The sequence below is a fragment of the Cavia porcellus genome, unplaced genomic scaffold (assembly GCF_034190915.1).
Source record: "Cavia porcellus strain 051 isolate PalLab524CR breed Dunkin Hartley unplaced genomic scaffold, mCavPor4.1 scaffold_14, whole genome shotgun sequence".
Taxonomy (NCBI): domain Eukaryota; kingdom Metazoa; phylum Chordata; class Mammalia; order Rodentia; family Caviidae; genus Cavia; species Cavia porcellus.
This window is the reverse complement of record NW_026947497.1, coordinates 47,092,539-47,120,269: the sequence shown is the minus strand read 5'-3', so window position 1 is coordinate 47,120,269 and position 27,731 is coordinate 47,092,539. Positions and strand designations below refer to the sequence as shown.

Sequence of the window (27,731 nt, the reverse complement as noted above, 5' to 3'; positions counted from 1 at the left end):
TGAGCTGGCAATGGTTACCACAATTTTCACTGCAGAAGCCTGGAGATTCTGGGTAAGGGGACCCATCAGGGTACCGTATCAACAGCGCACAGCTGCTCCTAAAATGAATGCTACAGCAATAATGGTAACCCCACTATGTCCCCTACAAACCATCCTGCTGGTTTCTGGCTAGTTCAGCCTGGCCGTGGTGAATTTCTAAATGTTTCCCCACTAACAGAGCAAAACATATTCCAACTTGCATGGTCATTACTCACTCTTAAAAGATTAATTTAACAAAAATGAATACCCACCACAGTAATGAATGTCATTCATTGGGAAAGTGGTTTGAGAAAGCTAGCCACACTGGAAAACATGACTTTTTAAATTAATGACAGAACCAAAGATTATTTTCAGATTGGGTCAGCATTTTTGAGAAGTAATGATTAGCCAGGGTGGGAAAAGTCCAGATTAGTATTAAGTGCTTGCATGTTATGCACAGAATTAGCTAACCCCAAGCCTGTGACTTATTATTCAGTCTGTCACCAACAGCTTTACTAGCCAGAAGGGACAGGCAAGGTCAGACAGTGTGGCGAAACCTGGGGTTGGACAGGCTGCTGCCGGCAGGTCTGAGCTACACGGATCTGCCACCATCAAGAGCTAATAAGGAACAGCAGACAGTTACTGAGGTACCACTGCACCAAGCCACTGGTAAAAATAGGTTTCATTTATGCTACAAAACTACACCATGCAGGACGTACCTTTACAGTATTGTTGTTGTTCTTGAGCTCTCTTTACAGTTAAGGATACTGATGAACAGAGAGATTGGGTAATTTGTCATTAGACTCACACGTGGGGCATTAGGATCCAGGATTTAATTCGGGACAAGGTGGCTGCAGAGAACATATATTTAACCACAGCTAACTATGGAGGCAAGGGTGAAACACACACGTCCGCACACATGCACACCCCTAACTCAGGAGCATGTGCACACAGTTGTGTGATGATGTAGGCCACACCCACTGACAGTAATGGTGAGTTCATTGTCATGGTTAATCCTCCGTGATAACAGTGCTAACCAATCCCTACAGAGCATGGTCAGCGTCTCCACCTCAGCCTTAACTCCTCACATAGTATCATTCAGCGAATTCTTCTCTTTCTCGATTTTTATTTTTGTGCTGTCCGTGTTCACTGTACGTAATGATTACATTGCTAACGGGAAATTGGTGCATGAAGGTAATGCTTCCTTTAGCAAAAGATCCATCTCCGTTTCCTGTTATTGTTCTTGTATTTTGCTCTTCCTTGATTTGTTGCATTTCTTAGGTAACAGAAACTGTGATGTTTAAGTTTGTGTGTCTGACTCAGCTATTATGCATTGTGCTGCTATAAATAGGGCTATACAAGTATTACAGTGATTTAATGCTCTACCACTTTGGGGGATGGAGCTGGCAGGGTGGAGGGGCAGCAAGGTAGATGTCAGTGAAGTTTCAATTTGCATTTCTCAACCTTGGGAAAGACTTGCTATTATTGCTAAGCCCAGAGACACTAAATCACAGGAAGGTCACAAGAAGAAGCTGAGCCAGAATTTGAGCCCCTTGGGATGCTCTTGACTCCTATAACCTCCTGTTGAAGCAGATGTTTGTGCTTATGTTGCCATCCAAGAAGCTGATTCAGTCAGCTTGGATGCAATTTGTCCCTCAGAAAAATAGCATTAATCTATTAATTTTCAAAAGCTACAAAACACTGACTAAGGGAACATTCTAATTTGTGCATATGTGCAGGGTGTGCGTTCCCCTCTGTAACAGGACTGAACAGTGAGTAGATAGATACGCCCGTGACAGCGCGCACACGGAGCTTCAGTGCTCCTTCTGAGAGTGGCCCGCCCTCCCTCCTCTCACCACTGCCCACCTTGCACTTCTGCCCTGGTCTTGCCCTTTTTCCAGGGCTGGCTTGGCACTGCATCCCTCACAGGAGCTGTGCCCAACTATGGGCGCTCTCAGGACAGACCCCTAACCCCACACCCAAAACCACTGTGCTAGGGAACAGAGGTGCTGAGACCTGGAAGATATGGCATAATCTAAGAGAGGGAGGTGACAAAAATTACAAAACCTAGCAGCAAGAATAGACACCCAACAGGCACAGTGCCTTACAAAGATAGTGAGAGACACTGGAGCTTGTAAGGGGAGAAATGCAGAAGGGCTTGGTGAATGAGGGGTATCTCAGATGGAGCTGATAAAACATAAACATCAGCGGCAGAGGTGGTAGTCTGTGTCTGCACCAGGCCAGACCCCAAGAGTAAAATCTGTGGGAGGCGTTGGGCTGTGCTTCCTGTGTGTGGGTCAGGAGTCCGAAATGCTGTGCCCCTCATTCCAGAGGAACAGCTGATGGCTTTGAGTTTAGGAAGGAAATGATCAGGGGAAAGATATTTTGATTAAAAAACATAAACAGATTAGAACAGGAAGGCAGGGGCGGTGCAAAGTGTCCTTCAGATGCTGGGCAGGAATGGGTGACGGAATGGACAAAATAAAACCTCCCGCAAAAAATGTGGAAGTCAGCTCCACATGGTTTGAAGATTTATCGGCTGAGGAGACAGTAAACGAAGAAGAGCTGGAGGTGATACCAAGCTCTTGAACCTGGGAAACTGGAGAACTCAGCTATTTAGCGATACAGAAAAGTCAAAAGGAGGAGCTGGCTTGCGGGAAGGAAGATTTCTGTGTTGCTCACACTGACAACCAAGTGAGTTTCTGGCAGTCAGTTGTCTATATGGGATCAGCGCCTCAGGAAGTGGATAAGGTGTAAGCGATCAGAAAAGTGAGATATCTGTCACAGAGAAGCTGGCTAACACAGATGAAGTCTAACAATAGAACTTTGGTTAAGAAAGACCTGTGGCAAAAGGGATGGAAGAACTGATAATAAAGGGCCAGAGAAAAAGTGGAAGGAAAACTGAGGAAAGGGTACTCAACATCAGCTATGCCAAATGCTACAGAGATCTAGATGGACTTGAGAACAAAGAAGGAAGTAGGAAGGGAAGGAAGGAAAGGGAAGGGAAGGGAAAAGGGAGAGAAGGAGAAAAGAAAGAAAAACGGGAGAAAGTGAAGAAGAAAAGAGTTCGTGGTTTACTACCCTAGTTCCCAAAGACAGCTAGCAACCAAGGGAGCTATGCCTGTGTGCAAGAACACTTTTACAGAAGTGATAGAGCTGCGTGATTCCATGGTGACACGCGCAGACCTAGGAAGATGGCACACACCAGCATAACTACAAACGAACTCTTCAGAGTGCAGCAAGGAGACAAATGCATCTGTTCCTCTTCTGCTCAAACATGTGGGAAAGGGCAAACATGCTCCAGTCATCAGCCAAACCTGGACAGTGGACAAGTGGCTAAATCAGATAAAGATGTTCAACGTTTGTCTTCTGTAGTAAACTAAAGTGGTCATAAAGGCAGAATACTTTGTCCCAATTGCAATACAGTTTTACAGGCTTAAGACAAGGAGGAGAATGGAGTCTATTTCCTCCTCGTTCTGGTTCGTTTTTCATGACTACAAGGCTTGTGGTAGTGCAGGAAGAATCTGCTGCATTTACTGGGGGTGAAAGAAGGGTAAGAGGCTGGCAATATTCTTTTGCTTTTTAAGTCTCACATACATGGTTTGCAGTTGCATAATGTACATTATTGTTTCGAGCTCCCAGGGTTATGTCTTGGGCAGTCAGAAGGAGGCACAAGATTTGACTAATGTCCGCCTCTCTAATATGTAAAAGGGTAAAGAACATTAGCAAATGGCCATGTTATATAAATGAATGTCCAGCCACTGTAAGCCATCCAAACTGCTAAAATTCTAAGAAAGAGGAAAGAGTTATACAAGATTTCTTAGCTCCAGAAATACCACCATTTAAGTCATGTGACTCTTTGCTAAGGGAAAGGGTTGACTTTCTTGTGCCTGTGGGTCTGTAGCAGTGTTTCCCGATCACTGTCAGGAATCAGGTGCAAGAAGCCCATCCCACCACAGTGAGTTTTCAGATTCAAAGTGGAGCTGCTATGTCAAAGTCTGGCAGATGGAGTCAGGGAAGACCGAGAAGGGGGAGTCTTAGGCGTGATTTGCCTGATGACGGAAGTACAGCGGGAAAACTTTCTGAATCTCAGAGTGCAGCTTACCACACTGGCTCCCAAAGACAGCTAGCAACACAAGGAAGCGAGGCAGTTCTGCAAGAACACTCACCCAACCATTCTCAAACTCAATCCAAGGAAAGAGGCAGCTCAAGCTTTGGGCTCATTTTACATAGTAACTGCAGCACCCCATCCAGGCTCACTTGCTCTCAGTGATGCCAAAAGTGCCAATAGATTGCTTTAGAAACACCCTATGTAGTGTTCTCCTAACCAACAAACTCATCTTTCTTTCTTTCCTTTGTTCTCAAACATACAAGAGACAACCTCAGCCTGTACCTGTGGCCCTAGATATTTCCATTTGTCTTTGTTTTGCATAGAGATTCATCTCTATGTTTGTTTGTTTGACTATTTTTTGGCAATACAGGAGACTGAACCCAAGGCCTTCATACTAAGCTACATCCCCAGCCCTTTTCTAAATTTTTCAGTTTGAAACAGGGTCCTGAGCCACTAAATGGCCTACGCTGGGCTCAAAATTATAACCCTTGTAATCCAGAGTGTTGGGATCACAAAGCGCACCATCATACATGTCTGTTTTGTTGTGGTGGTGGTGGTAGTTTTGAGTTGTTTGCTTGTTTGTTTATTTGACTGACACCAGTCATGACAATCAAAAATGCCTCTGATCATAGTTAAATGTCCCCTGGAGGGTAAGTTTGACCCTGGTTGAGAACCAGTGCAAGATAGAAATAAGCACATAGATAACCATTTAAAATTTAAAATTTTTCCTTTTGTTCAAAATATTTTGAAAAAAATACTTCTTTTTTTAAGGTATTTTTATAAGCTGAAAAATCAAAATTTCTGATTACTTGTCAGACTAAAGAAAGTCTTGCTGTGTCCACTCACCAAATAGAGGCAATAATCCCGGCAGGTTTCCTGTTCCCAATATAAAAAGGCTTACAAAACTTTAAGCCATTGACAAATAAAATCCAGTCACTGTATTAAGCTTTGAACTCTACTCTTCCCCCCTTTAACTTTGGACATCTATGACCAAAAGAACACAAGCTCCACATGTAGCATTTCAACTGTGGGGTAAGTTCTGTGGAGCAAATACTATAAAAATGAATCTTATTGCTGAAGGCTAAGTAAGTTGCTGGAGAAACCAGCTCTTCCCAAAGAACAGCACGAGATTATTAAGAAGATAAACATTCTGCATAATGAGCTGCAGACATGATGTTCGTAGCTATCTGTGGGGTATTGGCAAGTGCAGAGATGAAGGATTATTGCTATTTATCATTTCCTTTATGTCTTGGAGCAATTATCATCCTTTGGATTCATTCACAAAAGTGCCTAATCAAACACAAAATGTAAGGGAAGTTCTAAAAGTGATCATTTGACTTCTTGGACCTCAATTTCTTATCTTAATAGGTGATTAGATAGTGTTGTCTAACCACCAATTAAAATATCCAGCACTCTAAGTTCAAGGGGGAAAAGTTTATTTAGCTCACAGTTTGAGGAGGTTTCAGTCCATAGTCAGCTGGCTGCAAAGCAGGGTGGCACATGGCACAGGGACACTGCAAAGGAGAAACAGTCCATGGAGTGGCAGGGCAGGCAGAAGCCAGCAACTCAGTGAAGCAGCAGCAGCTTCTCTCTGCCCCTTGAATTCCACCCAGGCTGCCTGCCTTTTGAGTGATGTCACCCACACCCAGTATGAGACCATCTTAGCCCCAGCATCACACTCTTAATTTGGGCCCCACATCCTTACTCCCAGCCTCACCTCCTAATCCGGCCACCTTCAAAACTCCCCACCTATAACTGCATGAGGCTTTGGGCAAACATCTAGATAAAGCCATCACAAGCTCATTCTCACACTGTCCATGCATGTATTTTATTTTTAAAATCCTAAGTGGCCTTGTGCTCTGCCTTTTTCTTCTCCTGGAAATATCGCCCTACTTTCATTAGCCTCCAGGCCACTGTCTCTTTGAGACCAACATTGTGCTTTTGAGTAAATTGTAGAATTTTGATAGAAAGATATTTAAAATTGATATATACACTTCAGATTTGTGACTATCAAGACCATGTTGAAAGCTTTGATGGAGAAGATAACCAGGCTCCTCTTTGGATACTTTCCTGAGTTCTGTTTTGCCAGAGTCTGACACAAATGATTCCACTTTGAAGCCAATCCCTTTCCTGATGGTTAGAAGGTTCTACTGGCATTCAGTGGCTAGAAGCCAGGAATATTACTAAACATCTACCCAGAACAGGACATCTCTTTTCACAAATGTAATTTGGCAATGCTTTCCAAGTTCACTCCATGATACATCCACTGGAAAAATGGCCATCCCAAATAGAAAATATTGGGGTAGTAAGAAGTCTTGAGACCCTGTGTTCATTCTTATTATATTCAAATTTTCCTAGGCTATGAGAGGCACTGTATTGTTTCAGAGAAGACAGCAAATACCTCTCTCTTGGGTCACATAGCACCTTCAATCGTAACACAGAGGAAAGGCTTCTTGTACCATTCCAGCGAAACCATGAGGTTTTTATCCAAGGGAAAAGGAAAATTAACGTAGAGATAGGGACATCCCAAAATTCTAGCTGGGGAATTGTAGAAAAAATACTTACAATGGGGATAAAATTACACACCCCAACTTTTATTTATATTAGTTTTTATTGTAATTTAATAAGCAGCTGATTTTTGAAAATGAGAGAAAGAACATGTACCTCATAATCCAACTTTGCACCTGAGTCAGCACATGGAAAAGCTTGTTATTTAAAGAATAACCCTCTCAGGCTGGAGAAAACTAGAGGATTCAACTGCACTCTTTCTTAAGATGCTTCTCTTGGCAAGTTTTGCTGTTATCATAGGGGATACCTGGAACACAGCCCTTTTCCAACAGCATCACCGCAGAATCACCTTACCATAATTTTAGACAAAACTACCAGTTGTCGTCTTTCTTTTCAAAGAAACAAGAAAATGAAATGAAAAGCAATTATTTCTCTGATTCATAGGAAATAGACCAGGGGATGAGACAAAAATGGTACTGATTAATAATGAAAATACAACCAACCTGATAAAGCAAGCACCATGCTCTGTAGTAGGTAGCACAGAACAAACTTCACTTGATTTTCTTATGCAAGCACGCCATGGGTGCTTTAAAAGAGAGATGTAGCATGTAGCTCGCTCACTGTTGAACTTGAAAATTAAGAAACTGAAACCTTCTGAGCTGCCTTTCTCTATGGAAAGGGAATCAGAGACCTTCTCTTCAAGGATTTTTGTAGGAAAACTTACAGTTCCAACAGGACCTTACCCTTTGTACATTTTTATAGTCTCCCCCTGCTTGGCTGGATGTTCTACAGCTTTGAAAACATCCTGCTCTCCTTTTTTTAAATATATAGTGCTACATATTTTTATTGAGACCTTTCAGCGTACTAGATTTTGTTTAGAGCTCTTGGGTTTTCATTGTTTGGGTTGGGACTTTGCTTTTACGAGGTGTCACGGCAGAAGAAGGGGTGTGCTGTGTTTTTCCTCTGCTTTTATTTTAATTGCTGCACGCTCTTCTAATCCTTCCCCTAGTGCTGACCCCTCCAAAAATATGATAATCTCATTTCCTGCATCTGAAGAGAAATTCTTAGCAGGTCAAGAATCTTCTTCAGGTTTATGCAGTTATTTTAGCCTTCCTCTTCCCATTAACTACACGAAACCTCAAGATGAGTGAAAACATGATGGGAGTTTTTTCCAAATATGCTTGAAGTAGACATATGGTTTCTGTTCTGTCCTGGAAGAGCCTGTTCCAGAGAACTGCAGCTTTCTGATCCTCCTTATTTGTTGGCATTTTATTGTTTCTAGGAAGTCTAGCAGGGAAAACTTTTCATGGAGCAAAATCTTAAAAAATAAAGTTTACTTGGAAGCAAATGACCTAAATCTATACAGAAACATTAAAATCTCCCTCAGGAGACCATGAATAACAGAAAAGGACACAGATGAGATCTAATAAAAAGTGTTCTCAAAACCACTTGCTTCCATATCCAAATGGCAATCTACTTTCTCTTCTGGCTCTGAAGCTGGAGAAAGGGACCAATTTAATTCTGCGATTCCCGCCTCTACCCTTGTGGTTGGATCTGAACTCTGTGACATGCAAGATGTCTCAAAGGAGAGCAGAACAGTAGTTTTCTGTATCCTTGGAACACCTGTTAAGAGGTTATAGGGGGTTTTATATACAGCAAGTAGAACTCCAGTCTTCTCTCTGAGGGAAAAAGAAAAAAAAGAGCCTCATTAAAATATATGGTTTGCCAAAGTTTCATTGCTCTAAAGAGTCAATACAACTTTCAACCCTTAGGCACGCTGCAAATTGTGCTTTCAACCTTTCCAAAGCCTTCTTATAAATTCTGAGCCTAAATATATTCCCCATCATTTTCTAAGCTAAAGTGGTTTCTGATTTAACAGCTACCTTACCACAATAGTGGTTAAAGAAGTTATTTCTTAATGAGCCAGTACATTATACACATAGTTTCATGTAATGTTACATGCGTAGTTTCATATTATATATATATGGTCATCTTGTAAGTGCAACTATGCGATTAGCATGAAAAGCTCTTCAGAAAAATCAACAGGAGCCAGAGCATCTAAAATATTACACATTTAGCAACAGGAAGCATGAGACCAGTGCAGTAGATTGAGTTGGCATAGAGAATACCATCCTTCAAAGATATATAAATGCTGACTTAAAAATATAACAAAAATAATAATAATCTAAGAGTGAAACAAGAAAAATTCCCAGGTCCCAGAAAATGGTGAGACTACAATCCAAAGAAATGAGCTGGTGGCAAGTGACTCATGGGAAATCTGTCTCATGTATCACCCCAAGAGGTTCAGATCTGGTCTACCAGCAGGAGAGTCAGGATATATGAATTCAAGATCAAGGAACCTAGAAATGGGCCTGAGTTCAGCCTTCTAAAAATAGTGGAGAATCTTGCATGTCACTCCATATTCAAGGTGGGAAAGAGAACACTTTTATCCATTGACCTGGGTGAGTCACAAGAATCTCACTTTCTCCTTAAACTACCTTAGCCATCATGTGAGACATGTGAGTCCTTGGCCTCGGCTCATGCTCAGTGTGGGGTTTGATTTCTACTCCAAGCTTCCCAAGACATCTAAGAATGACACATTAACATTTAAAAATGAGCTAAAACATTGAAATGTGCAAACTACTCTACAGGAATAACTCAATGATCCATGGTGCAAAGGGCTCTAAAAACAACCTCAGCTGTAGATGAACTAACAATAAAAATAACCAACCATGAGAGAAAGCAAACCATTGAATAATAAGAGAATTGGAATCTCAAGAATTAGAAATAGCAGATTGTTTTATGCTTCTGTCACTATAACAAAATGCCTGAGACTGGTAACTAATACGGAAACAGAAGTTTACATAGCTCTCAGTTCTAGAGACTGGGGAATCTGAGAGCATGGTGCTAGGATCTGTGCAGGTGTCTTCCTGCATGACAATATAGCAAAGGGCATCACCAGAAGAGTCAGAGGAAGCAACTAACAAGTCTCTGTTACTCTTCTTATAAAGCCACTAATGCCATCACAGGGGACCCACCCTCATGCTTTAGCCTCCTGATTGCCTTAGCATATGAATTTGGGCATTAAGTTTTCAACACACAGAAACTTAATGAGGACACACTTGAATGGTAACATAGATATACTGGAAAATAGCTTGACAATGATCTGTTAACAACAATGAAAAGGATAAAGAGAGAGAAAGAAACCACAGAGTGTCACATTAGTACAAAATCTAATTTTGAACATCCTTTTGCTTATCGAATCACAGAAGAGAAAAAAGAGCAGAATCACTGAGTTCTGAGGAATGTGTATGAAAAGTGTACTTGAAAAGGACTCATTGCCCAATCTGAACAGGCAATTTTTTTTCAGATCACGTAAGACCCATACGGAACATGCAATAAGTTCACAGGGCTGGCATCAGGAGTTATGTAGTTATATGGTCTTTTCCTTGAGCAGCAGAGCCTGCATTGATCAGAGCAAAAAACCAGTGTAATCTTCCTGGAATCCTTGGCAGCCTCCAGACAGGAAGTTTTGTTTACCATGTACCAGCTTCAGTCTTCTTCCAAAAGTCAGGCAGGAGACCTTGGAGACCTTTGATCCTTTCCTTTCCTTCTTTTCTTTTCTAATACAATTGCTCATTTCTTATGATTTTTCCAAGAGTGATAAACTCCACAATGTTTATCCAAGTCACAACAGTCAAGTAATTTCCTCTTCTTTTTTCTAGCAATCTTTAAAGTAAAAAGAAACATCCTGAACAAAACCAGGATCACCATTCCTAAACAAGTTACCTGTCCTCGTGGAATGCTGTAGGAAACTGCCATACATGGGTGGCTTAACCCAGAGAGATGTATGTCCCACCGTTCTGAAGGCTGGTAAGTACAGAGCAAGATGCTGGCCAATGTGATTCTTTAAGAAGCTTTTCTAACCATGACCTTCTCACTGGAGTCTCGTCTAGGGAGGTGGCAGAGTGCAGACACTCTGCAGTCTCTTGTTAGAAGGACACTGATCCCATTATAGGACCCTACTTTCATAACTTCATCTATAATTAAAGATGCCACCTCCTAATACTTTTGGGATTAATGCTTCAACATGGGATTGTAGAGAAATACAGACATTCATATCATCATTCGATACACCTGGCATGCACCTAACCAAGCACATGTCTGATCTGGTGAAAGTTATGATCACTTTATTCATTTGTAATATGGGAAAAATCATTCTTCATGAAAATGTCCTTAGAAGATTACAATAATTTCAACAGGTGCTAGTTTCTTGTCTTTCAATCAGTAATCTTGAATTCCATTAGCTTGGTTCATCCATGAATCATAAACTAGATTTTATTTTAAAAATAGTCAAAAATATATGATAACAGTGACTCACTTTACTCAATTTCTTTGGGCTACCTAACTCCTCACCCATTTACCGCCTATCCTTAGAACGTCCAAAAAATTTTTAGGAACATGACATTAACTACATCTAGAAGAGAAACTGAATGCTTTCAGAGGGCAATTATTTTTATTTCTGATGAACAAAATATAAATAAATAATAAAGGATTAAATTGTTTACCTAAGAAAATAACTCACGCAACAAAAGGTTCTGTCTCTGTCATTATGAATCTAAAAACCTTCTTGAATACAGAAGAGAATCCAATATAGAATGATTAGCCAATATAACCTCTGTGAAGTAATTAAGATGAAATCGATATTCAACATAATGAGCAATGTTCTTTAACTAACTAGTGTAGTATTATAAAGACAAATTTCCATTTGAGGAAGAAGTCTTGCAACAAGATGAAGTCTCATAGTCATTATGAACCTATTTTCAAGAATCATTAGGAGTCAAGAACCATACATAATCAGTTAAGTCTCATAAACCTTGCAAAATAGCTTCATATTTTGACTAAATAGCTTCAGAAAAATCAGAGAAATTCTGTAACTAACAAGCAAAACAATGGCATTAACGGTAGAAGACATCATTTCATAAACAACTTCAGCACCAGTCTCTAGGGGGTAAAATGTGTCAACTGTATCAATCTTCAGACTGCCCAATGTCCAAAACAATAATGTATCCATCCAAATTGTTGGAGAATTCAGCTTAATTTCAGTTATTACTCCTGTTAGATATTGTTATGCTACCTGAATAGTTCCCAAATTATTTCTTTGAAACCCACAGAAAAATTTAGAAAAAGTTCCATGCTCTTCCATGACACTAAGATAAATCAAAGAATTTCTTGAATATGTAGTTTCCAAGAAAAAGCAAGGCCTAAAAGTTCTGCCCAAAAATTCTGAGCAGGCAGTGCAGAACCAATAACATAATCAAAACTACTCACAAAATGTCTCTGTCAATAAGTCTGAAATGACGAGGCATCACCATCTGGAATCAATTGCCTTGGGGTGGAGAAAGAAATATTCTTTCAAGGTCACTGTAATGAAGCAGGACCAGAGGGTAGAACCAACTCCTGAAACAGGCAGAGCCTGTACTGTGATAGGAAAGGTGAAGGAAGGTAAAGAAAGTGGACCATCTTGTGCCAGAAATAAAGTGAACAATGCAAGAAGTTGTATTCTAGCCCAGCCATAAACTCTCTAAACTATGGCAGACCGAAAACCTCCCCTACACTTACGCACTGGGTTTCTGACACACAAGCCAAAGAGGAGCATATTATTACTCTGAGGAATTCCCTGGGAACACACACACCATACAGGGAGCAGGTGCATCTATTTTGTGCCTGGCACAAAGTAGATTCTACATCATTTATTAAATCAGTGGATAGATGGATGGATGGGTGATGGATGGATGGATGGATGGATAGATGGACAGATGAGTTGCTTTTTATTGAGCTACCCCTATCACTCGGACACTTCTCTCATTCCTTTTTAAATTAACACTAACTATGTGAAAAGGCCCTCAGACTTTAGTCCTTACTTTGGGAAGCTGCTGAGAAAGGTCACCCCCACAGGGTAGATGTTGATATGGTGAATGTTACACTCTAGGTGTATGCGCACTGTGGAGGTGAAGCTCGTGGCTAACCCCAGGGGAAGTCCAAATTGATCTCTGAAGTGTGAATTGCTGCAATTGTCATCATTTTACTTCCTCTACTTTAAAATTTTAAATATAAATTCAGGAATGGAAGTGCAGTTCTATACCCTGACCATTCTGGCAGTGGGGGGAGCAGAAGGATTGCAATTTCAAACCCAGCCTGGCCAGTTCAGGAATTTAATGAGACCCTGTCTCAAACATAAAAGATGAAAGAGCTGGGGATACAGCTCAGTGTGTAGCCGGGGCCATGCCCAGCACTACAAAAATAAATATAGTCCTTCTATGCTATTATGGACTTTTCTATTCTCCTTTCTTTATTTAAAAGAAAAGTAAATGAAAATTTTATGGTGATTCAGTGTGAATTCAGATTCAGATCATGCATATAAAGATCAACTTTGCATCTATGGAAATGATCCTCGCTTCACTTCTCTATTTTATTAATGTGCTGAATTGTATTGATTGACTTCCAAACATGAAGCCAGCTCTGCATTTCTGAGATGTCTACCACTGTTCATACAATGTTGCATTGAATTTGCTGATGTACTATTAAATATTTAATATCTTTGCTCACACAGGCTGTGGGCCTACAGTTCTTTCTTTCTCTTTTGATTCTATTTGTTTTGGTTTCTGGTTTGCTGCTACTGCTGCTGTTCTTATTGTTGTTTCTGTTACAGACCTTTGACAGGTTTTTGCATCAGGGCGGCATTGCCCTCAGAAGACAGGTTGGGAACTAGTCTTTTTCACCTTTGTTTTTGGAAACAGGGTGTGTAAGGTGAGAATTTCTCCCTCAAATATTTGCTCAAATGTACCACTGACACCATCTGGACTTTCATTAGAGATAAAAACCAACTTAACATCATCCTTTACTCTGTTCTGTGGGCCTGAGACAATGTGCAGCCCATGGTTTATCCTGGTATCTCATTTAATGCTTCTGAGCCACTTTTATTGAATAGGGATGGATGATGGGCATGAACAATAAATAATAAAACCAAAAGCTGGCATGATACTCACAGGAAAACATTCCGTTTCTTCTATTGGATGATAGATGACCTGATTGTACAAGACAAGCTGAAGCCTGCTTAGATCATCGAGATCCCACTTCAGCTAGCCAAGGCTTGGGGATCAACACTCGCCATCTGTCCAAGAGTCACTCAGCTCAATTTGTCTTTTCTATTCCTGGCACTCGTGATTACTGAGCAGCCTTCTACGCTCCAGCAAAAATAAGACATCATTGAATGTGCCAAGACATTGAAATTGTTGGACAAAATAAAAACTACCAAAAGCAGTAAGATTTGGATTATTGCACAAAATTTTTGTTTTAATCTCCACATTCCCCAACCCAAGTTAGATTTTCAGAACTCTGTTCCACTCATCCGTGTATGCGCAGGGATGCTTCCACACATATTTGTGTGTGTACATATACTCTCTTGTCATTTGTGTTTTTCCATTCTCTATTATAATTCTCAACAAAAAAATACATTTGTTCCACCTGAAGGCTGATGGATGATTAAAACAGCTTATTTGAATATGACAATAACCATTCACACATGTTCATATTAAAGGGTCATAAAAGGAATATGGCTGAATTATAATGAATGAACTAAAACATATTCAGTTCACTTGTCGGTTGCATACTTTTTCCAGTGAGTTTACGTTCTCAGTGTGTGCAAAGCACCATCCGTTTAGGACTGCCTACAGCAGCTGTGTCCCACGCTTCCCTTAGTCCCCTGAAAGATACTTGAGTTTCCATGAACGGATGAAAGTCATAAACAGGCCCTGAGGATCAGTATTCAGGCTTTCTCAAGAGGCTGAAATGGGTGGGGTAGAAGACATTCACCGGCTCTCTAGCTCTCCATCAAGTCTCACTAAAGGAAGCATCGTTAGAATTTTGAAGACAAAGAAGAAAGTAAGCTTGGAGATGTGATTGCCTTCCTTTCAAGTCCGCAGGTCCAGCATTCCACCAGCAGCTCACTCTCTGTACCCTTCTCAGACTCACGGAAAAGAAGGGCTGCTCCCCATCATTTGTGGTTTCCCATCATCCTTTCCACATCTTTTGTAAATAATTCACTAAAAGTTAGTTACACACACACACACACACACACACTGTATATATACATATACATATGCATATACATATACATATGCATATATATATATATATGAATGGGTGACATGCCTGCTGCCCAAGTTCTGACTGAAAAAGAAGTCAAATCTGCTGAACAAGGTGGATGGTTAAATTGGGTAGTACACATTTCATTCAAAAGGCAGACTATACAATTTCACGAATAATTTTAGCACTGCCCCTTCCCTGGTTTTGAAATTCATCCCAAAACTGTTTAATGGAGGCATACTGTCATCCATAGTCTCTACAGACAGCTACTTTAGTGGAGCCTCTGTTCATTCAGTTACTAAAACTCTGTACTTGAGTTGTTTTGATATCTCAAGATTTTATTATACCTGCTTATGTATTTCTTTCTGTAGAAGAATAGATACTTTGAAATTTCTGAGCGCAAAATCAAATTTTTAGAGTATCAGGTCTAGATAAGAAAAAACAGGAGACAGCTTATTGGAGAAAAAAAAGAAAATTTTACTTGAGGATAGTTTTGACATGATGAGACATTGGAAAAGAAATAAAATTGTTTCCAAAAACATACTTCATTAAATAGACATATGTAAAATTATTTTCATGTTGTGAGGGGCAAGTTGTCTATGATTTTAGCCCTAAAATATGCATATGCTAGGAAAATCATTTATTTCCTGAGCTTCTCTAACAACCAGTTTTCTTTTTTAGAATATTAATATTTAAGACAAAAACTTGAAACCAAAGCTGGTGGTTAGGTCTCTACTTAATTTCATAAAGCTGGTGTTAAGCTTGTCTCTTTCATTTTTCTGTACATAACGTACTACATTAAGATGTTATTGTAACTTGAAAATACATGATGAACATTTTGAAAGTTCTCAATGTTTTTAATTTAGATTTGTACAATCATAGAAATAAAGATGGAAAAACTGGAATTCTTCCTGTTATATGAACCATAGTCCTTAGTTCAGATTTAGTGCTCTTTTTCTGATTAATGAAGCGAACAGGAAAAGGCTCTAAGTAAATTGTTCTGTAATTTTGGGATTTCTAGATTAGCATTATCTCTTGAACAGGGCTCCATTCCTCTGGTAATTCACTCTGGAGTTCTGATAGAACACATCTTTTTCTCTTGGTGTCACACTAGTTGATAGTGGCCATATCTATCAACTGCAGTATTCGAACAAATGATATGATTATAGTTAACTATAACATCAAGATTGGCCTAGAAAAAGACACAGACATGGAACCCTCTGGCCCACTTTTGGCGGGGGCGTGCAGGCTATGGAAACAATGAAATTCAGTCTTTCACTTAGCTAAATTTCATTCATTTATATGGTGAAATATTGACAACACGAAATTCCATGTAGGTGGAATTTTGTATTAATATTTAACTTATTTTATCTATCCATAATGTAATGATTCCTTCTTTTTCTCACACAAGAGGAAAACAGTTATTTAAATACTATGCCTTTGGAAATCCTCTTACTGCTGCTTTTTAAAGTATAACTCCATTTTAGCTGAGAACTTGGTAAATCATCTAGTTTCTAACTTTATTTTACATGTAAGGAAGGAAACTAAGCCTGAAGAGTAATTCATCATTATCCCTTTTAAATTTTCTGCTAGTATTTATTAACAAGATACACTTTACTTTTGAAAATAGCATTTGAAAAAGAATATGATCTATTTCCAAACAGGTTTAGAAAGTTTAGCTTTAGTTTTATTTAGAAAGTTTACTTTAGTTTTATTTAGAAAGTTTAGTTTAGTTTAGTTTTAGAAATATTTTAAAATTCTGTTAAAGGATTTTATTTATCTTAATCAGTTATTTCAAAACTAAACATGGTTGACACTGCCTCCCTCAATGGAAATAAACTGAGAGGAGACCAAACCCTTATCACACGCTATGGTGGCTCGCTGTGTATGTTACATACCTTCCCTACCATCTTAAATCTTCCTTTCTTTCTCCCAGTATGCCTACCCTCCTGTCTTCCATGCAGTCAAGTACATTGATCGATAGATAGAACGCACTGGTACCTCAGAACCCACAAGTCTCTAATCCAATTAACTAAGGAGTAATGTCAACAATGTTGGCTTGACAAGAGATATGTTACTACTTGTTTTGCTTTACTATGTAAATGAATTGATTGATCTTAGTGGAAATGATCCAAAATATATCTGTAGAAAATGTAATATAGATTAAAAGAAAGCACATAATTAGGTACAGGGAGGACATCACTAAATCTTAACTGTGCTTTTTGATTGGTCACAGTTGTGTTGAGAGCCCAGCCTAAGATAAAAACCTGTGACCAATAGGTACACTATAGCAGGTAAAACATTTCCATTTCATCTCAAGCTATAAAACTCACAAGCAGGGAGTAATTTTTTCTCTTCAGTAAGAAAAACTGAAAAAGAATAGTTTTAATGCAATAGATTTATCATTAGTTATAAATGCCTCCTCCATTATATATAGATTACTTACAGCTCATTTGACATTTATTGTTCTGCTTCTTTGTTAATAAAAATAGTAGTTTCCACCATAAAAACTTCTATTTGTCTAAAATGTTAATTAGTTGAAACCTAAAAATGTTTCCCCTTGTAATACTTATCTGACATCCCTTGGAAAGAATTTTTAACCAATCGAAAAAAAAATTAAGTTTTCACTCCAGAACATTTTAACTCCATTTGGCCAGGTCAGTAGGTTTGGAATTTGGCAGTGTCTGTGAATTTGTTTAATTTTATTTCACTTTGAAACTTTGCTGAATGAGTAGAACAAGCTGAAGGAATCAGAGAATGATTGATTATAGGAATATTTTAAAATATTGCCTGAAATATGGAAAAAAAAACATCAGAGAATAAAAGAGTTGAAAGACAAGGAGACTCAGTGCCTGCATGAGGTTTTGGGTTCAATTCCTGATAGAGAGAGAGAGAGAGACAGACAGACAGACAGACAGACAGAGACAGACAGAGACAGAGAGAGACATACAGAGAGACAGAGAGAGACAGAGAAACACAAGAGAAGATAAGACAAGACAAGGAAAGTATTCAGCTGATTTACCTGAATTTTAGAAAGGCAGGTGCTAACAAAGTGTACGGAATGAAAATAAAAGGCCCAAAACAATCATCTCATGCATATGACTGATATTTCTTTTCTGTAGAATATAGTCAATATTTAGATGACTTTGCTAAAGGGATATTTATTAATAAAAATATAAACTAGAAAAATATAAATATTAAATATTAAAATAAATTGAATATCAAAAAATTAATAGAGTGAAATAAGTTTAAAGGACTTATAGAAACCATCTCATTCTCTGATTACAAATGAATGCGTTTCTGCATCATCTGAGATGTGCAGCCATTTACTCTCTCAATGGACATCTTCCTTTCCAAGGTTGGTGTAGCTGTCGTTGTACTCTAAAGCAGAGTCAAGGGTGGGAGAGTGCAAAAGGGCTGGCTGTGTATACACTGGAGAGCCAAAGGATCCAGTCACAAGCCAAAGGCACTGACCTTGCTAGCGAGTCCTGTGCAGGTCTGTTTCAGGAGGCCAGAGGGTTGGGGATGGAAGGCAAGGAACAGTCCGCGGTGAAGGCCAAAACTGGAGCTCCTGTGAAGAAACAGGAGTGGGTCTTCCTTCTTCCTTATCCTTTTCATTCAGTTCAGGCTGAGTACATTGGCTGGTGGACTCACACCCAGAGTGGGTTTTGCATCTTCAGTAAATCCATTTAATCTCCCCCAGAGCTATGCTAAACCACTCAGTTGGGCATTTCTTATCAAACCGACGCTACAGTTACTATCACAGTTGGTTTCTCAAGGGAGTCTTGAACCTCACAATTCATGAACAGGATGTTCAAGAAGAAGATGGTACACAAGAAAGATCACTGTCCTGTGGGCACATTCAAGGTCACATAAACGTAGGCAAAGTCACTGTTCTGACATATAAAATATGTGATGCATTTTGATTTGAATTTCCACCTAGACACCTTTGGGGCAAATGCCTATTGACTCTGGGGAAGGAGGTTCCCCCCAAGCCCAGGCTTTACAAAGATTTAACCCATTAAGCACAGGACATGAACAGTGTCAGAGACCACCACCAGTAGCTAATGCACATCAAATCCCCTTCATTGTCCTTCAGTGACAGGTCAAAGATGTAAAACACACAAAAGTGAAAGATAAGTGCTTTTCTAGGGTTATTTTTGGGATTACCCTATAGGATGGAGGGCACTCAGCTTTGCAAAGTGACTCCCCAAGGAATTGCTGAAGAAGCCTTCATTCTGTTTTAGCTCAACATGCCCATTTTTGGAGGCCCACCGTGTCACAAGCTTTGTAAAATGGTTCAAGGCTCAAAGAGGAAGGAGACAAAGGAAGGGCAAGAGGAAAAGTTTTTCCCAAGAGATGAAGTGGAAATCAGACACACCTGCACTGTTTCTGCTATCCCAGGATGGGCTTTGATAACGAGATCATAATGGCTGATTCCATGCTAGCCAAAGCCCCTCAACTGACACTAGCCCCCCTTCCTGCTGTACCCAATCCATGGTACTGTAGCTCTTTCCCAAAAGTTGAGGAGGCCAACAACAGATTCTCAAAACTATGCCTTGGAAATTTCCTACAGAAAAACAGAGAAATTTTAACCAAGTAATAAGCAAATAGAGGTGTGAAGTCTGCAATAGGCTTTCAAAGTGGTTCTAAATCTGAACTTAGGAAAGGGATACAGAGTAAGAAAGAGAAGAGGGAGCAGGCTCCTCCAAAAGCACAAAATAATAGCTACTAAGCAGCCACAAAGCTCTAGAGTTGTGATGTTCACCTTATGTAAACACTGTGGAAATTCATAGGTCAAGGAATGTTGCATCCCAATTTGTGGAATTGCCAACTGAGTTTGCCTTCCTTGAAGTACCTCAGGCATCAAAAGTTCATGTCCAAAACTATATACACTGTTTTAAAATTCCAACATGAGAAAATATAATTCAGGCTTATTCTAAGGTCTCTGCAAGTGTGAAGGCAAGAGAACTAATTCATCGTGAACATGAAGAAAAACTGCACCCACAAGGTCAACCTTGAGCCATGCGAGAGAAGTGAGCAGGTGCTCCCAAGGTGTATGCATGCAGGAAGAACATTCCAGACACAATCCAGGTCTGGGAGCACAGGGTACATTCAGGGCAAGCAGGCAGGCAGGGTAGGAAATGGTTTAAGACTTCAAAGAATGTGGTAGATATAAAAGGAGGTGGGTGATAGGAGATGAAATGAGAGAAAATGGGCCAAATTATTTTTAAAAGTTATTAAATTTAAACTGCATTTAATAATCATTGGGCAATTGCTGAAAGATCAAAGAAGGAGAATAACATAGTTTTGTCTGTGTTTCTAAGAGAACTCTTGGAAGAGTTGGAGAGGGCAGAAGGACCAGACTACAGCGACTGCATCCCATGGGAGAGACATGAACAGATGGAGAGATAAGAAGGTGGACATTATGGAAATCCATAGGGCATTCACCAGAGAGATGAAGCAGGGGGAAGAATTAAGTATAACTCTCATAATTCAATTTTCTGAGGTCAACTGAACAATGATCCAAGTAGCCACGATCCCAAGCAGAAGGAAAGTAGCAAGCTTTGTGGTGAGACAGGAGGCAATGAGAATTCTTTAGACACGCTGACATCTCAGTGGGTCCCTTTGGTGAAAAGGCCAAGAAGATTGAAGAAGGAGATCTGGAGCCCAGAAGAAAGGTCTAGCAGAGGTGCAGATGTGCGGTCCCAGCCTGGTCATGCTTAGTGATGGGAACGATAAGCAGTTCTGAGTGAGGTGAAGACAGAACTCTGGGAGCAAAAACAGATGGTAGCAGTGCCCCTAGGACCAGTGTGTATACAAAGCCACCTCCTCATCCATGGGAAGCTGGTCTATGTGGAGGGCACCATGGTCCCAACAGAAGGACCCACTAGTCATTCTAGGATGAGGCACGCAGAACCTAGGTCCTGGCAGAAGTCATTTTCACAGCATCACTCTCAGCAAGTAAGAACACTCAGATCAATGGCTTCCCCTGGGACTCTGGGGGAAGGGATGCCACCATCACCATACCCCAGAGTAAAGGACAAAGTCCTTGGAACAGAAACAGAGACTAAAAATCAATGAAGTAGATTACAGTGAGTGGTGACATGCGCAAGGTACTGTATGCATTAACCTGTACTGCGCACAATTCACTATTCGCAGTTACCTACTAAACATGTCCTGTACCCCAGAGATCAGTACTGCCTGTGCTTATCACCCATGGACATGGATGGAGTGGCAAAAATGCTGAGTCCCCAGTGTGCGCATTCCCAGCTGAGGAACAAGCCGATGCCCTGCTCCTTGTTTCAGCTCTTGTCTTCCAAACCACTCCCCTTTCACAGGCCATTGGGTGCTGGTTTTCCACATAGGTGCTTTTTGCTATGTAAGATAGTCCCTGTGTACAGTGAAAAGTGTTCCTCAGTTTTCCTAATACAGAAAGCTATGATGTCCCTCCCCAAAATAAAAAGCTAGAGAAGCTTCATTCAGGCATAAATTACAGTGTTATTGATCATGAGTTCAGTGTCAATGAATCTCTGTGAGCAATGGTTCATTGCTTGTGGCAGCCTTGAGAAACAACACTACCACAAGTTTAAGAACTGATGGTATAAACAAAGGTAGGAGTCGACCAAGAACCAATTAGTACTAAACAAAAGTCCTTATTTACTTAAAGTGGTTCATAAAGACTCCAAGGTTGATTTAACTTTCATTTGGGTTTCTCAGGTCAAATAAGAAATAATATCTCTTTGTCCTCTCTCTCTCAAGCTGACTGCAGTCAGTGACCATGAGCTGAATATGGAAAAGTACATCAATGAGTGTTCAGGGACTTACCCTGCTATATGCTTGCTCTGTCTTCATTATTATGACTTGTGTTTAGATGTCCCCCAAAGCCTCACATTTTAGGTGTTTTTTTTTTTTTTCAGAAATGATTGAATCTAGAGTGTGTGACTGACGCATGATGCAATGCTAATACTAAGGGTAGGATTAAAGGTGAGTGATTACTAAGTCACTCCACTGATTAGTTTGGCACCATGTTAATCCTGGTAGCCTCGAATGAATATAAAAGGGGGGAAAAGTTGCTAAAGTCTTGCTTGCTTGTTTTGCTGCCTTCTGCCTGTTATGAACTGTTTCTCCTCCAAGAAGCTTGTCTGCCAAGCGATCCTGCTTTGAAACCAGCCAATGATGGACTGAAACCTCTACAAATTGTGAGCTAAATAAACCTTTTCTTTCTTAGCTCATGGATATTGGATATTTTGTCTCAGTGTTGTAGAAATCTGGTACCAAATCAAAAGGAAGAGACCTTACACCAAGGATCTGGAATTCAAACTATTATGCCAGCAGGCTGGCAGGAAGACCAGTTCCAAATCACCAGACCTGAGTTAGCTTTGGGTTTAGTTTATATAGTATTTGCAACCAGGAAGTACATAAACTGATAGCAAGTTATTATATAATTCATTCCATGATTCAAGTCATATGTTGTCAGGCAGATTTGTTTTAGGCAGGTTTACTTAAAAGGAATTGTTCAACAGGAAAATTCAAGTGAGGAGCGGTGGATATTGAAGGTAGTTAAATGTGTCCTTGCCTGGGCCAGTCTGTCCTAGGTAGAAAGTCCTTGAAACATGTTGGAAAAACAGGATATATTTTTAGATGGGGAAATACAGATATTGCCCCTGGACATGGGTCAGGTTGACCTGGTGGCTATCTGTGAGAAGCAGCTGGACACAGACGGCTGAGGCTGACTGGGTTTAGCAGTCTTAACTAGGTGACAGGCAAGATGTGCTCAGTCCATCTCAATGTAGCAACAGGCTGCTAGTTGATTCAATAAATTTCCACTAATTTTGTATTACATCAGCAAGGAGAAAAGCAACTAAGACAACCCTGGATAAGCATTAGCCCTCTCCAAATTCTCCTCCTCTCAACAATGAGATGACACAATGACTCCACATGGTCTTCATGTTAGACTCCTGGCACTCCATGATTCTGTAACAAGCCCCAAAGGAAGGTTCAGTTGCCATCAGTTATGACTTTTGGACTCTGAAAGGCCTAGGAAGAAGTATTTTCCAGATGTGTATTTACTGTGTTTTCTAGAGCAGATCCATTCGATTATCACTTTAATTCTGGGCAATGGGATAACAGGACCCCAAATACACAGTTCAGTAAAAGTAATAAAGCTCCAGGGTTCTTTAGCACAGTGAAAAGACTGCCACTTAAAATCTCCTCTGATTTATTTTATGAATAACTGAAAGACAGGAGCTTGAAAATCCAAACACAAAGTAGTATCAATGAGATTTTGAAACATTCATTACCTTGCGATTTCTTCAGTACACATTGCATGCATGTATTGAAATGACGCGCTATATTCCATAAATTTGTACAATTATCACTTACTAATTTTAAAAATGATTATTAAGGAGAGGAAAATGTTAACTGCATTGTTTTGACACTGTATCCAACAAATTTAGAAAATAAAAATAAAATACATTAAAAAGGCAAAAAGAATTCTGGGGACGTCTGTCATTAACTTCAATGACAGGGAAGAATCCAAAGGAAAACTATAAAACTGACAAAGTCAAATATCCTCAATCATCTCAAACTTAGTGGGATTAAAAATAGAAAGAGTGTCTAACTGTGATGATTTAAAGCAAATGGCTCGAGCGAGGGAAGCTGAAGCCCATCCATGCCTTTGCCAGGCTACTCTGAGGCTCCAGGGCTATGCTTGGTCTCTCTGGAGGACCCCAATGGCTCTTCCCAATGATTGCGTGCTCCATTAAGCTCTTGGCAAAGGACTGGTTGGACATGTGTGGCCCAGACGTTTCCATGGAAGGTCTTTCCAGATGGAATCCTCACCGTAAGAATGTGCGCAGGATTAAGATGTAATCTGTCATTTCAAAGAGTACAACAATGCCTGAAATAAAAATTCCAGTTGAGTTTTTTCTGAAGAACTCTTTAACAGCAGAGGATATGTTCACAAATGGAGTGCTTTATTTAACAAAAGATATTTCCCTTCCATCTACATTATCAAAGGGCAATCAGGTAGCAATGGAAAAGTCTGAAAAGATAAAACACATTCAGACACACACACACACACACACACACACACACACACACACACACGAAATGCACCTTGCTTTAGCTCTTTCTTTAGCCAATGGTGAAATCATCATAGCTCCAAGCAGGCTAATGCCTGACATCCATGAGGATCCAACCTCTTTCCCTTTCCTGGTTCCATCCTGCAGCCGGGGAGGTCTTGTGCCCAGTCAAACCCCAGCACACAGACAGACCTACAGAGGAAGCCATTGCAGGCCTGACTGTGGCTCAGAATCCCTGGAAGAGTGCAGCCTCCAGAACCTCCTTAATTCTCCAGCACAGGGCAGCGGAATTGGCACATGTGGGCCTCCCTCAAGAAACCATTTTATTCTCCATTAAACAATGCATATGTCTTTGCATGGATTCTCTAAACTCTCTACCTACTCAAATGCCTCAGCACATCACAAACTGTCCTCCTGAAAGACTGAAAACACAATGTGGGGGTTGTAATGTCCATAGTAGACCTATAAATTTGTGAAAGCTCATAGAGCCAGACTTTGGGGAATAAGAGTAAGGTCTCTCCTATACGAAGCAACTGTTGACCTAAAATAAATAAAATTAGTATTTTGTTGAGAAGCAACTGTATGCATTTATTCACATTTCTGAAATATGGAAATACATAAGCATGGCTCTGTCCCCCTTTCATACAGCCATGGAGCCAAGGCAACTACCCAGCACCATTCATCCTGGGCAGCTGGGAGTTCCTGGCATCTTGTGGGTTATCGATAAATATTTGTTAAACAAATAAATTTAAATCACTCTTTTGATCTGTAGAACCCCAGGGTCTTTGCTCTAAACAGCTGGTTTAATTCCAAAACCCACAAAATAAAATAAACCTACACTCCTTATCCCATATATCTTTCTGGGACTGCCAATGTCTTTAACAGGAGGAAATACCAAATTCTGCAGCACTGTTTGCTCAGCTATGCAGCTATTCTTGTGGTGAGGACATAATTTACTCATAGAGAGTTCTTCAGAAGCTATGTGAGCTTTCCATTTTGGCTTTGGACAACTGGCTGGGCCCTGACAGCAGCAGCTATAAGCAGACAAATCTTAGACAGGAAGGCAGCAGTGGAAGAGGAGACCCAGCCATCCCCACACCTTAGGGCAACTTCATGACACACAGAAGTGTCCTGGAACATGGCTTGGAAGCACCCAAGACTTGAGGCCTTCAGGTGATGCTACTTTGCTCTTGTCCTCTCCTCGTTCCTCACCCTCCCAGCCCTGATCACAATTCACTCTACCAGGCAAGTGCAGGACAGACATGAGGGTCCTCAACAACACATCATACAGTGGGCAATGATGGGAAGTTCAGCTCATTTAGTTTATTCTTCTAAAGATAAAAATTCCTGCATTTAGATAACTTTTGGGGGGGTACCAGGGATCAAACTCACAAGCTCACACTTGCCAGGCAGGTGCCTGTGCCATGGGGCCAAATCCGTGGCCCCACATTTAGATAACTTTTAACTGACACTTATCTCACAACTCAACAAAAATGTATCAGAAACTGCAAACTTAAAGGCCTAGAGTGATGCTGGGGTTGTGCTATGTTAAAAGCAAGGGACAGAGTTACATGTGCAGCACACCCTGCCCTGCTGTTCAGTCCACACAGACAAGTTTGGACCGCTGTGAGCAAAGGGTGTCTTCCTGCTGCACTGGGCCCTTCTCTGTGTCCCTGGCTGTCCCCACCACCCTGCCACCAAAGGTCGATGATGGCCTGGTGCCCTGATGGGCCAGTCATTGCAATTTCTTCCTATCGTTGCCAATCACGATACTGATTGTTGTAACTGATGTGTGTTGTGTGTTGTGTGTTGGTGTGTATGTGTGAGAGAGACAGGAATACACCAAAATGCACTGCAGTGACGCCATGAGTTATACTGAGAATTACTATGTTGGAATTGGAGTTATTATGAGTGATCTTAGTGTTATCACGGATTTCTACACTAAACGCATATATCCTCTACAGCCTGAGAAGAGCAATAATGTTTCTGAGAAGGGGCCATTCTCAAGGAAAAATAAATCACCCCACTATTCACTCATACTTAATTCACTCTTAGTAGCAATTTATTAAATCTGATACACACTGAATTCAACAAAACACCTCTGGCCTCTACTGTGAACTGGAATATCAAGTATATAAAACACAATCCCTGCCTGGGAGTTCACAGTGCAGCTGGGTGGTGAGACTCACTCACAGGCACCTGTGCACATGTGTGCGCACACAGACACCCCACCTTTCCCATCTTTGCTCAGACACTATGGTCGGAAAGAGGCCTAACCTGCCCCACCCTGCTGCCCTGTTTAATTCTGCAGTCCACCTCCACTCAGCCCCCTAGCATCTCTAACCCAGCTCAGCTCTTTTTTTATCCATTACCTCTTAGCCCCTGCTTGAAGCACCTGCATTAGCAGTACAAGACAGGGTGGCTACACCTCCCTATTGAAGCCACAGGCTGTCAAAGGAGGAGAAAGGATCAGGAAGCTAGAGAGTTCCAGAAAGTACTGCGGAGGAAGCAGAACAGAAGGAGGAGGGGCAAAGAGTATGCCACGCCTGACAGAATTGACTTACCTAACTCTCAAACACTGAGTCCTGAGAGACAGGTAGGAGCACGAAGCGCAAGCTGACTTCCTTTAATGGACGGTCGCATCTGTCAGAGTCACTATCTCACTGGGCCTTACAATTTCAGTCTGGGAAAACACAGTCTCTTTGTTCTAACCATGATGCATTCAGGTTCTCTAATCCACAGTCACCCTGCGCTGGAGATAGGATTCCACAGGTGTCACTTTGTGACCTCAGTTTCCTTAACTGTAAAGCAAGAACAATGACAGAGTCCGCCATCGGGGACTGCAGGAGAGGGTGAGGGTGACACAGAGCACACCTCCCAGCAGTGGGTAGCTGGGCTGAGCAGAAAGAACAGACAGACCCATGGGGCTGGGGCAGCCTGTACCCCAGCACCTCCCCCTGCCCGCGGTCTCCCCCTGCTCCCACATACCTGCCGCTTCTCAGTTCCTCAGTGTGTAAAGGAGCACTGGGACCCACCCCAGCCCCAGGAAACTTTCCTTTGCTTCGCAGGTCCTTGTAATTTCAGGGTACATGTTTTACAGATGCTGACAGAACAAGCAATGAAAGTCAAGGAATCCAGATGCTCGGAGGTGAAGATGTCCTCAGGATCCCAGGGACATGCAGGAGACCGTCTACCTATGGCTGCTCTCCTCCTGCCCCTAGATTTGCACAACACCCCTGGAACTGCTCAGCATGTGGGAAGAACATCCATGGTGACAGTGCTGGCTGCAGGCATCCAGGAAGCCATCAGAAGTCATTCATCTAGGAAGGGAGCATAAGCCCCCTTAATCACATCAAGGGTCGGGGGTTGGAAGAGTTGGGGCACTCTTAAGAAGCAGTTTAAGGCCATCCAAAAGATAGTGGTGGTCTTTTCAAGAGCTCACCTTGACCCTGACCTCTAAGCTCGGTGTGATCCTAATCAAGATGCCACTCCTCAGCAGTCTCCAGAGACAGCGCGACAGGAGTTCCACAGATTCCCTGAATTAGCTTCCTCCCTCTGGGACCTAAAATATCAGCTATATTTTTTGTTCCTAAGGGAAGAGAAGTTTGTGGTGTTGGACCACATGTGTTAGCATCTTCTCTGTGCTGAACCTAGCTGACCTAGATCCCTCAGTTCCTGAGACCTTTGCATCCCACCGCATCCCAGCAGGTCACGTGGAAATTCGATTTTTCTCCAGGCCTCACCTAGAGCCCAGGCAGCACTCCGTTTAGTCATTGTACTGGGAACATTCGCCTCACCTGCATCTATCCTCTCCCACCAGGACAAAAATTCAAAACTCTTATGTACCCACACTTAGAAGA

The 27,731-nt window shown here is 41.0% G+C and overlaps 2 long non-coding RNA genes across 3 annotated transcripts; one reads left to right on the top strand and one right to left on the bottom strand.

The window, feature by feature from the left end:
- The first annotated feature begins 395 nt into the window (after positions 1-395).
- Positions 396-27,147, top strand: LOC134478713 (uncharacterized). The gene is made up of 3 exons (XR_010051497.1): positions 396-687; positions 10,363-10,510; positions 26,972-27,147. It is a non-coding gene; the product is annotated as an uncharacterized LOC134478713 (long non-coding RNA).
- LOC134478712 (uncharacterized) lies at positions 1,886-26,995 on the bottom strand. Of its 2 annotated transcripts, XR_010051496.1 has the most exons (4): positions 26,860-26,995; positions 26,436-26,672; positions 18,260-18,356; positions 1,886-8,316 (listed from the first exon to the last, which is right to left on the bottom strand). It is a non-coding gene; the product is annotated as an uncharacterized LOC134478712 (long non-coding RNA). The 2 variants fall into 2 exon arrangements; XR_010051495.1 differs by having other exon boundaries at positions 26,436-26,988.
- Positions 27,148-27,731: the final 584 nt, after the last annotated feature.